Raw genomic sequence first — 10,027 nt, forward strand, 5'->3', positions numbered from 1 at the left:
GCTTTTGGCAAAGCTTTTCTGGACTGCTTTACACTGCTTGATAATTCCCGGTCGCTTTATTATATATAGAACACTTTGAAGGCAATAAGGTACAACGCCTGGGTAGCTCAGTCGGTAGAGCATTGGACTTTTAATCCAAGGGTCCAGGGTTCAAGTCCCTGCTCGGGCGATCCAATTTTTTCTTACTCAACTCTTTTTTCTGGAGTTGTAAAATATTAGATTCAAAAAAGATCAACTCTATGCAGCACTCTGTAATTTTTCAGTTCTAACAAGTCGTGCATAGCAGAAAAACGAAACCCGAAGAGAAATCGTACAGCAGCCAGGCATCTAATTGAACCCTCATGAAATTAGCACCTTTTATTTGTATTTCCATTTACTGCCACTGTCGACATCGTGGAGATACCCAAATTGTGTGCTCTACAACGTTTTCTCTGCTTTCAGTATCTACTTCACTGTTATGTGTCTATAAGGGTTTGATATTGATTGTGTGAGTGCTATGTGTGCTAGACTCCGGCGGCATAACGAAGAGCCTGGCGGTTATTGCTGGTCGTCTTTAAGGCACACAGAAAAAATATAAAAAATGTTTTCAGTAAACGAGATTTTTATAATTTAAATACGTTGAAAGATATAGTTTCAATTTCAGGAGAGATCTATTGATATACGAATTACTATCGAATTAGGCCACTATTGATTTAAAGAAGATTTCATATGTTAAATTATAAATACAAACGTTATAAGCAATTCTAATGATTTTTTTCAGTGCGACTGGATACGCTCAAGAATTTTTGACACACTTTCCTACCCCGCCGAAGACACAGAAAACGGGTACATATAGTATGTACCGATACCAAATCGTGGCGGCTCTGGTCGATTTAGCATCGGACTTGGATGCTGGCTGTTTGTTGCCCTGCCGCCGCCTGCCAAGTGAACTAGAAAACGAATGCGTTTAATTAGCATTCATTACGACGAATCATCAAATTGCCCCACCGCTCACGATGCAACAATAAAAGCAGGGACGAACGGCCCGAGAGGAGAAAACGTTTGGTGTACCTGCTAATCTACAAAATAAACGCAAATATTTAGATGATAAACCAAAGTCAAGATACGTTTTCAAAACTGTTCCATGACGTTGGATGATACGCCAGGGAGAAATTCCATGCGACCATTAGCAACATCTTACCTGTTGTTGGGCCAAAACTCTGTTTCGTTTCAGGTAGCCCTCGCATAAAAAAGGAAAACCGAAGGGAAATATGGGCCATAAATTAAAAATGGCAAACAGAATGGGACAATGGGTTTCCCTCGTTAAAGGAAATATTTTCTTTGGCCGTTTATGACAGATTCCAAAACAGAAATGGCGAATGTCAAAAATTCTTAAGTTTTTTAGGTTTGCATCTGCCTAACGATGGTACAAGGAATTACGATTTTAAGTAAGATAAGTCCTAAGAATCAATTCTGAGATCGTTCAATGGTCCAAACTGAAAAGATACAGATTTTTGTACATAAAAATTTTGATTTCGTCGTCTGGTGTTTTTAAACATTGCTTTCAATTTTAATAGGTCAAAAAGAAGATACATTTTTTCTCACAGATTACTCCCCATTCAAAAGAAGCTAATAGATATGTTGGCTTTTATCAGCTTTGATAAGAGAGTTGGCAAATAATTACACTTAATGGTGACCCCTTCGATGGCTAACTGTGTAATTATCAATGCAACAAATTTAAATTTAACGAGCGCATTAACACCAGACTCCGCCCACAGCCCCTAATCCCAGCCTCGATAAATGGGGTCCTTCAGGTCCTCTCGAGGACCTCAAGTCTCCCCAGCACGAAGGTTTTCCTCGGCAAAGCGACGGTCTGATTAATGAGGCTTTAAATATCCCACTTTGATTTCATTCTGAAAACACGCGGAGCGTTCACATCGCCGCTCCTCCGACAAAGAAGTTTCATTGACTCTCAGCTCGTTGGAGAAAACGAAAGGGGGCTTCACACAGACATACATATATAATAAGGGGAGCTACGCTGGCCTCGTAAATGGCCGAATGAGCTGAGGTCCTCCTACGCACACATGCGAAAATCTATTGGACAATTGAGACCTTCTGGAAACAGAGTCCACAAATGTCTACAAATGAAATGAGCTGGATTTGTTCAAACTCTACAAGCACAAACACACGGTGTTGTGCCCTGGAAAACTTAGAGCAGGAGTTGCTACACTTGGCGAAATAGTCCAGAAGGAGAGGGAAACGTTCTCCCAGTAAATGTTCTGTAAAGTGGGTTAGGTTAGGTTTGTAAGAGATATCTCTAAGTAGTAATCAAACCGAATTATTTGTTACAAATGCTTTTATAAAGAAAAATGCAATTTAGAAATGTGTTAAAGGAATATACAATATTGTAAAAAGGAATATTCGATAATGTAGCAATCGAGGCCTAAGATGTCAGGCGAATCTAATTGTATTTTAAAAAAATTAAATATTTTAATTATTATTTTAAGATATATATTTTTCTGAGTTTTTGGTTTTTGTTTTTGGCTATTATTACATTTTTTTTATTGATTTAAAGTATGTAAACACTAAATTACAAACAGATTAAAGTTATAAAGAAACTTAAAAGCAAAAAAAGTTATTGGCACATTTGCAATACTATATGCACGAAAACAATAATTGTTTTATAAAAGTTAAATTTAAAACAGATTAGCATATTTGTAGTAATATGCACAAAAAAAGTATTTATAGGAGAAATTCAAATATGGAATCATTATGGAATCATTTCCACATCTTTAAACATAGCATTGCCAAATATTATATTGTCATTATATTGTATCTAGTGCATTAATCATAAGCTAGGAGTACGAATAATGAATTAACTAAACAACTAAAACTCAGAGGATGGAGTACGGGCTCTTTTTCTTCAAGTGTAATAGAACGGCTCTCTGCTGCAGCCTGGCTCTCTTCGTGAGCTCTCCCTACGACGTCCCTGCCTCGATTCTCTCCCTGGAGTTTCGTGCTTGGGCTTGGGCCACACACAACCCAGATCCAGACCCAGATCCAGAAGCAGAGTCAGATCTCGGGGAGGGTAGCGGGGAGCGGGAAGCGGGTAGCGGAGGGAGAGCGGGCCGGGCATTATGGCTGTTATCAACTTGGCAAAAAACACCGCTTACCGCTCGGCGGACGTCGACTGCGCTGAAATGGTGAGCTGAGCTCACTTCAGTTTCAGTTTGAAATTTGACGCCGAGCGCGGCGGAACGTGAGCGTTCTGCTCGCGGCAAAGGCGGCCATCGTCCGCCGCTACTTCTGCTGGCGTCGCTGCAGCAGAGGCGGGCAGAGCAGCCATTATCCTGCAGGATGCTGCGGCCTGATCCCTGGGCCGTGCCATGCAATTAATATGGCTGCGAATAAACGAAAAAATAACTAGTCGATCAGTACGAAAACAGATTAAAAAAACTCGGTGCCAAAGTGTCCAAAATGTAAAGGAATTTTAATCCTGAAATGTTATCAAAAATACAAATTTAAAAAACGTTTACTTAAAATGGATTTAAGGCTGCACCCTCCAGCGTGTTCAAAACAGGTACGTTCTAAAGTTCGAAAATTCATACAAAAGTAGAATTGTTTAAAGAAAATATGCTGAGCAAAAGTCACCAGATAGTTGTACGCATGTGCATTAAGAGGGGGCAGAGTGGGCGGTCTGGCGGTCTGGTGGTCTGCGGGTGGCAGTGGCACAGTCAATTGCCATTTCCAAAGCCTGCGCCTGTCCTCGTTTCGACTCGTCGTCGCCTCTGTATAAGTGTATCTGTGTACTCCGCTTCGAGCGTGTAGTGGTGTCGCGAGCGCCCGGAAATGTGCTCCTTTCATCCACTTTTCATTTGCGCAGAGCACAACCCCCTCTCACCCCTGCAATCCCAAAAGTCGGGCGCAAAAAAAAAAAAGAAAAAACCCGAAACCGAATTTCAACCTCGTTGTCGCGCTATCAGCAGCAGCAGCAGCAGCAGCAGCAGCAACAACAACCCCCAGGCAACCCAACCCCCTTTTCCCTTTTCCCGCTTACCAATTTTCCCCGCTCCGGGTGAAAAACACTTGTCCCGCCATTTAGTGCATGGGTTAAGTAGTATACCGAAATATTAGTGGCTGTGCCGAAGAAAGCGGCGACAGCTGCTGCAGGCCACCCACCCGGGCACACGCACCCACCCATAATCCCGCAATGGAATCAGGGTTGAGGGGGGGGTGGGGGCCAAGACGATGATTATCGGCTCCAGATACGCCAAGTGGCAAAGTGTTAAGCCTCAGGCCGAGAACGGGATGGTGATGGTGGCGGTGGCGGTGGCGATGGTGACCCAACCCCGAGTTTTGCTGCGGCGGCTGCAGTTAATGTACATAGCAAGCTGCAAATAAACACACTGGAAGAAATACATATACACTTTTGACTCCAAAAATATTGTTTAGGGTTTGTTAAAGTAAATTTAAGCTACCTTCAATTTAGGCTGCCGATTTTGTTATTTATCTAAAAGTAATGAAATAGGAAAATAGACTTTCTCAATCGGATTTGTAATTACTGTTGTACTTGCTTTTTAATCTTTGCTACTGAGTGACACATTAAATGTTATGGGAGAGCAGTAAGGTTTTTAAAATGTTTAATTACACATAATTATTTTAATTCAACTATATCTGGTTTCTAAGACTCAACTAAAATCTGCTTATAGATTCATTGGGGTGTTCGAAAATCTCAATACATTTTACAATCAAAAAAACGTAGTTTTTAAACAATTACATATTGTCTAAAATTTAAGTGTTTTGTTTTCCTATCTAATACTGATACTAATTAAGATGACTAGGCTCTTTTTCTGTGTCAATGCATTTACCCCTAAAAACACAGTGCTTCTGTGCAAATTTTGCGTGGGGCTGCGCGTAAGGTGCGTGTCATCCGATTTGTGGCCAGGGATGCGCAGCTTTCGCTTCGGGAATCCCCCTCGAACAATCTCGCCCTTCGGATAAGGTCGAAGCGTTAGAGAAAGCAGCTGCACTCAAAACTAAATCGTTTTTGGACTGTTTTCCGTTTTTACCAATTGTTTCTTTGCTCATTTAGTATGCAAATGGTTCGAACTAAAACCGGCAACTGACTAATAACCAAATGAGCAGGTGACGGCTAACAAAACTGGCTGGGCCACAGGCTTTATAGGAAAAGCAAAGTAAATAAGAGTTTATGGCTATTTTATGCATTCGCTGACGTCGGCTATTGGAACCATGGCCTGTCGGCCAGCGGCTTTTTGTGGCTTTTGACTAATTCGGAGACGAGACCTGTTCGTCTCAAAGTTGGCTGATATCTTTATGAAGGTGCTGTGCCACATTGTTTTCGTTTGTTTTTCGGTTGGGCTTTGACCTGAATCTGAATCATAAATTCGCCTGGGCTGTTGTATAATTATTCAGCTTGTCCACATGGCCCACAAAATGCATGCAATGTTGGCTCAAATTCCGCTGGGCAATTAAAACCTTTTACAAGGGACCTAAGCTGGGAAATGTTTGGTGAGAGGGTGTGCCTGAGATTAGATATGAATTTTTAAAAGTTTGCATTGGGAATATGCCGCTCATAAATATGAATGACGGAGCGGAGAAAAGTGTCAAACGTTTCCAGATTCAAATCTGTTGACTGTTAGCGAGAAGTCTGTTTCACAGTCCACAGTTTTGTGTCAATGGGTCACCAAACAATTGAGGCTAAGTTGCATAAGTGCATATATGCAAAAGACAGCCAGAAAAATAACCAACGCGTTTGCTCTGACGGACTTATAGTTTTTTTTTATGGTCTATTCAAATCTATTGAATTTTGAATATATTTATGAAAGGCGTTTTTTTTAATTTATTTTAAGTCCCACAATAAAAATAGCAAACAAACAGCCCTAAAATTATATCTTTGAGATTAATGATGCCAAACCGGAAATCTTTTAATTGTTTACAACCTGAATTCTGACGTCAGATCTGAGCTGCACAAATTATTGAAGCCCTAGCCCGCAATTTTTGGAACCCCAAAATCCCCCGGAGAAATAACCTCAGAGCCGACCTTGCCACATGCTACATTTTTTATGAACATATTCCTTTATCGAATTTTCGATATTAACATACCCTTAGTACTCCATTTCTAACATCCCGTTCAACCCCAAGAGTACGTATAACCAAACACAATGAGCTGGGAACTTCTTCCACTAAAATTGGGGTAACTGCAGTATGACATATTTATTGGAATTTCATGCAAATTTTTAAACAATCAGCCAGTCGGGAGAATGCAGCTGGCCTGGGAACTTGCACTTTATGAAGTGCACAGTGAACTCAACCCGAAAATATCAGTGCCAAGCTAACTTGGCTATTTACTTTTCTATAGATTTGATACACAACGAACATATTTCGAGAACATCAGTGTCAACCCAGTTTAACTTAAATTTAAATCGTTTCTTGTTAATAATATTTCCTTAATATTTGATTTATTAAATCCCATTTTTGGTTTGGTATATTATTTTTATAGCCGAACTTTTGTAACTGTTTAAAGAAGCATACAAGCTTTGTGTAGTAACTTTTGCGTAAATAAGATATTATTAGCCAAAATGTGTGACGCAGTTCTTGGTTTGCAAACACTTTAACCCACTGTTCCCTGCGCCTTCAACGCCACCTGGGAGCGCATTTCTGTTGCCCGCGCATTTTCATTATGCCCAGTGAAAAGATAAATTAAGACACTAAAAATAAATAAAATGCAAAAGGAAGGCGCGTATTTTTGTAAACAACAAACAGACACCGACAATATCGAGTAGAATAAAACGGAGACGCAGACCGGTATGCGAGCCCCATGCGATGGATATGGAGTAAAGGTACCGATACCGATACCTATACCTTTACCTTTACCTATACAGATTCGGATACAGATGTGCAGATACAAAATGCCGCAAAGCTGGGCAGGTTCAAAATAAATGAAAAAAAAAAAAACGCGAACCGCGAACCGTTTTCGGAATTTCTTTCTGAGTTCTCTCTTCCCATTTCTACCTGCCTCTCGATTTTCGCGGCGAATGGCAGGAAGGTGAAGTAGCAACAATAATATTATTCAGTAAACTGAAACAACCTTGGCCTCCGAAGCTCCGCGCTCGATGCAAACAACTCAACATGGCAGTGGGGCTACAGTGGGGCTACAGTGGGGCTACAGTAGGGCAACAGTGATTGAATAGTGACGCGCGAGCCCAATGCACAGTGACACTTGGCACCGACGACGGCCAAGGTAAATGATCAGCCACCTCCCCACGCCTCACGTCATCTCTTCCCAGACAGGCACTTTGATTTATGTGCGAAGTTGTCTTCATGTGCTAAAAGCAACATTGCAAAAATTTAGCCAGTCATTGCCCTTTTGTTGCCGCCGTATCTGTTGCTGGACGGTCTTTGGTTTAGGGGTCTGACCAGGGAATAGGTTAGCGGATGGCAAGGGGGAGCTACACTGAAGAAAATACGGACTCTTTTCCTTAAAACAAAAAATCTATAAAAACTGAGAAGAAAATGCTTGAAATTTTTTTTCATGTTTGCTCTTTTAGGTTCCTACAACAATTGTATTATGTCACCACATTACCTGAATATTGCATTCACAAACTTTGATATTTATTTGTTTATTTATTTGGAGTTCACAAAATGAAAACAAAATGTACTTCTAGTAAATGAAACTTTATTAATATAAATACATTTAGACTAAATTAGAGAAATTACAAGTGGGAGTAATAATAATTTCCAAAGTATGGCATAAATAGTTTTGTTCAGTGCTCAGGTGACTGGGGAAGAAACGCATTCTTTACTCGCCTTTTGTACGCTTTTCGCAGTACTTCCGGAGGGGATTGCTCTTCGGCTTTCTCTTTGTATCTTCTTACTGTTATTGCATATGAAGGCAAAATGTAGTCGCCTGATAAGTTAGAAATTTCAACACAAAAGAACACATTGATTGAGTGATTCATGTGGCTTACAAAACTGAGTTATTAGGTAAGCTGAAACTAATTAATGGACTTCCAAAGCTTGCGGCTCGATTGAAAATCGCTTCTGGGTGGCTATCGGCAAACAAAAATAGCAAAAGTATTTCCAAAGGCAGCCAAAATAATATCTGACACCCTCGTACATCATACTTATCAATACACAGATATGGGCATAGATATCGGGGGAATACTTTGTAAATTAATTAATCAATGTTTGAAGGTAACAATGAAAAGACAATTAAATAAGTATGTCGAATTAAAGATAAATTTTAACGAAAAATATAAAAGCCATTATTAAAGTTATTTGCGAGACTGAAATATTTCAAACTATCATGGATATTAACAGATCCATAATAAAAATAAAATCAAACATTTAAATAATATGAGCAAAACAAGAATATAAAAGCCGTTTAATTATTGGGCATTGAGTTTCGTTTGTAAAGGAATACACACAGTTTATTGATAAACCATAAAAATTAGGTTTAGAACATATAGCTTAAGTTGTTTGTTATGCGAAGTCAACTTTCTAATAAAAGTCAATGAATAAACAGGCGGTAAATATGAGGCTTAAATATAAATTTAGAGCATATTAAAATTGTATGTGTTGATTTGTCTTAGCGAGGAACTCACTAGATTAAGAACGACTATAAATAATTTGTATCTGGAAATTAGAAACGAGTGACTAGCTTGTCTAAAAATATAGTTTTTAATTCTCTAATACGGATACACTATCATTAGCATCTCGGCATGACTGTACACAATGCGCGTGAATTGTAGTTTCGTTAACTAAAAACTCTGCCAAACTCACAATCCATCGCTCATTTGGGCGCAACAAATTAACGACAGATTTATTATTTCCATAATATATTTAATGTTGCCAAATATTTGCACTGCATTAGCGAGCTTTGCCTTGGGAGGCCGTCGAGCATGTATATTTCCTGACAATTTCGCGTTAACTATGAGCCACTGACCACGTGAAATCAATTAGCATTTCTGATTCGGGGGTGTTGTTGGGGTGATGTAATGTGTATTTTTGCGAATTTAGATTTGACAAGACGGCGCTAATTTGACCAAGGTGCTGAAATATGGAGCACTCTGGCTGCCCTGGCTTCAGCCGGACGATCACGGAATCAAACGCGATTTTGGCCCAGCTGCCTTTTGGCTGCCTGGTCCTTCACCCCGATTCGGCCTCTCTCATGAAAGTCCTTGCTACCCCTTGTGGATTGTGTGTACACATTTGGAGAGCTCTCTCTCTCCCGCTCTTTGTCTCTTTTTAAGGCAGGGTAAGGTCCTGAGCAGCCATGTTGAGGCTGCAAAAAGGACAACAAGGGCTGCAGACAAAGAGGCACCGCAGGCAGACAGAGAGAGAGCGAGAGAGAGAGAGAGAGAGAGAGAGAGAGAGAAAGAATAGGACAGGGAGTTTTAGAGGGTGTGCAAAGTCAAACGAATCGTCCTCCTTCCTTTGTTTACGCAAGATTTGTTGCCATTAAGGCCCTAATCCGGGGGATTGCTAGGCTAACCAGTCGGCCCCGAAAAGGTTTTTGACTTTGCCAGCTTAGTACTGTCTAAGCCTGCCGTTTAGTGCTAATGAATACTACTAAAAAGTCATTAATTAATTGAAATTTCATTACAGGACACATGAACTATGTCGGAGCATCTGCCACATCGGAACCCCCCCTTTCCGGCCATTACTCAGCAGTCTTAGAAGGGCTTAGTGATGAATCATCGCCACCATCGTTACCGATTCACCGATTCGGAGCAGGGACACCAAGAAGGCTTAAACTGGCGCCCAACTTCCACCGGCGACGGCGATCCAGGTCGGGAGCTTAGCGGGGCGACTCGCTGATTGATTTCAGTGCAAACAGAGGACCCGCACTTAGATCTATCATTCATTAAATGTGCTTCTTGTCTATCCAATTACCAGGTCTCGCACCTATTTTATCGACGCGAAGAAAGTGCCGTAATCCGCCGGCAATCAATTAGATACAAGCGCTCTAAGCACTCCCAAAGACATCGCAGCCGTATCTTATCTTATCGCCGCTTCTTCCGATAAG

The 10,027-nt window shown here is 40.6% G+C and overlaps 2 long non-coding RNA genes and 1 other non-coding gene across 3 annotated transcripts; 2 read left to right on the top strand and 1 right to left on the bottom strand.

Annotated features, from left to right (window-relative positions):
- Window positions 1-96: 96 nt before the first annotated feature.
- On the top strand, window positions 97-169 carry Trnak-uuu (transfer RNA lysine (anticodon UUU)). Its single transcript has one exon. It is a non-coding gene; the product is annotated as a tRNA-Lys (tRNA).
- A 3,092-nt stretch (window positions 170-3,261) lies between these two features.
- LOC128266767 (uncharacterized) lies at window positions 3,262-5,338 on the bottom strand. Its single transcript, XR_008269107.1, has 3 exons — window positions 4,848-5,338; window positions 4,037-4,385; window positions 3,262-3,380 (listed from the first exon to the last, which is right to left on the bottom strand). It is a non-coding gene; the product is annotated as an uncharacterized LOC128266767 (long non-coding RNA).
- Window positions 3,374-10,027, top strand: LOC128266768 (uncharacterized). The gene is made up of 3 exons (XR_008269108.1): window positions 3,374-3,559; window positions 9,607-9,790; window positions 9,898-10,027. It is a non-coding gene; the product is annotated as an uncharacterized LOC128266768 (long non-coding RNA).

This window comes from Drosophila gunungcola, chromosome 3R (assembly GCF_025200985.1).
Source record: "Drosophila gunungcola strain Sukarami chromosome 3R, Dgunungcola_SK_2, whole genome shotgun sequence".
NCBI lineage: Eukaryota > Metazoa > Arthropoda > Insecta > Diptera > Drosophilidae > Drosophila > Drosophila gunungcola.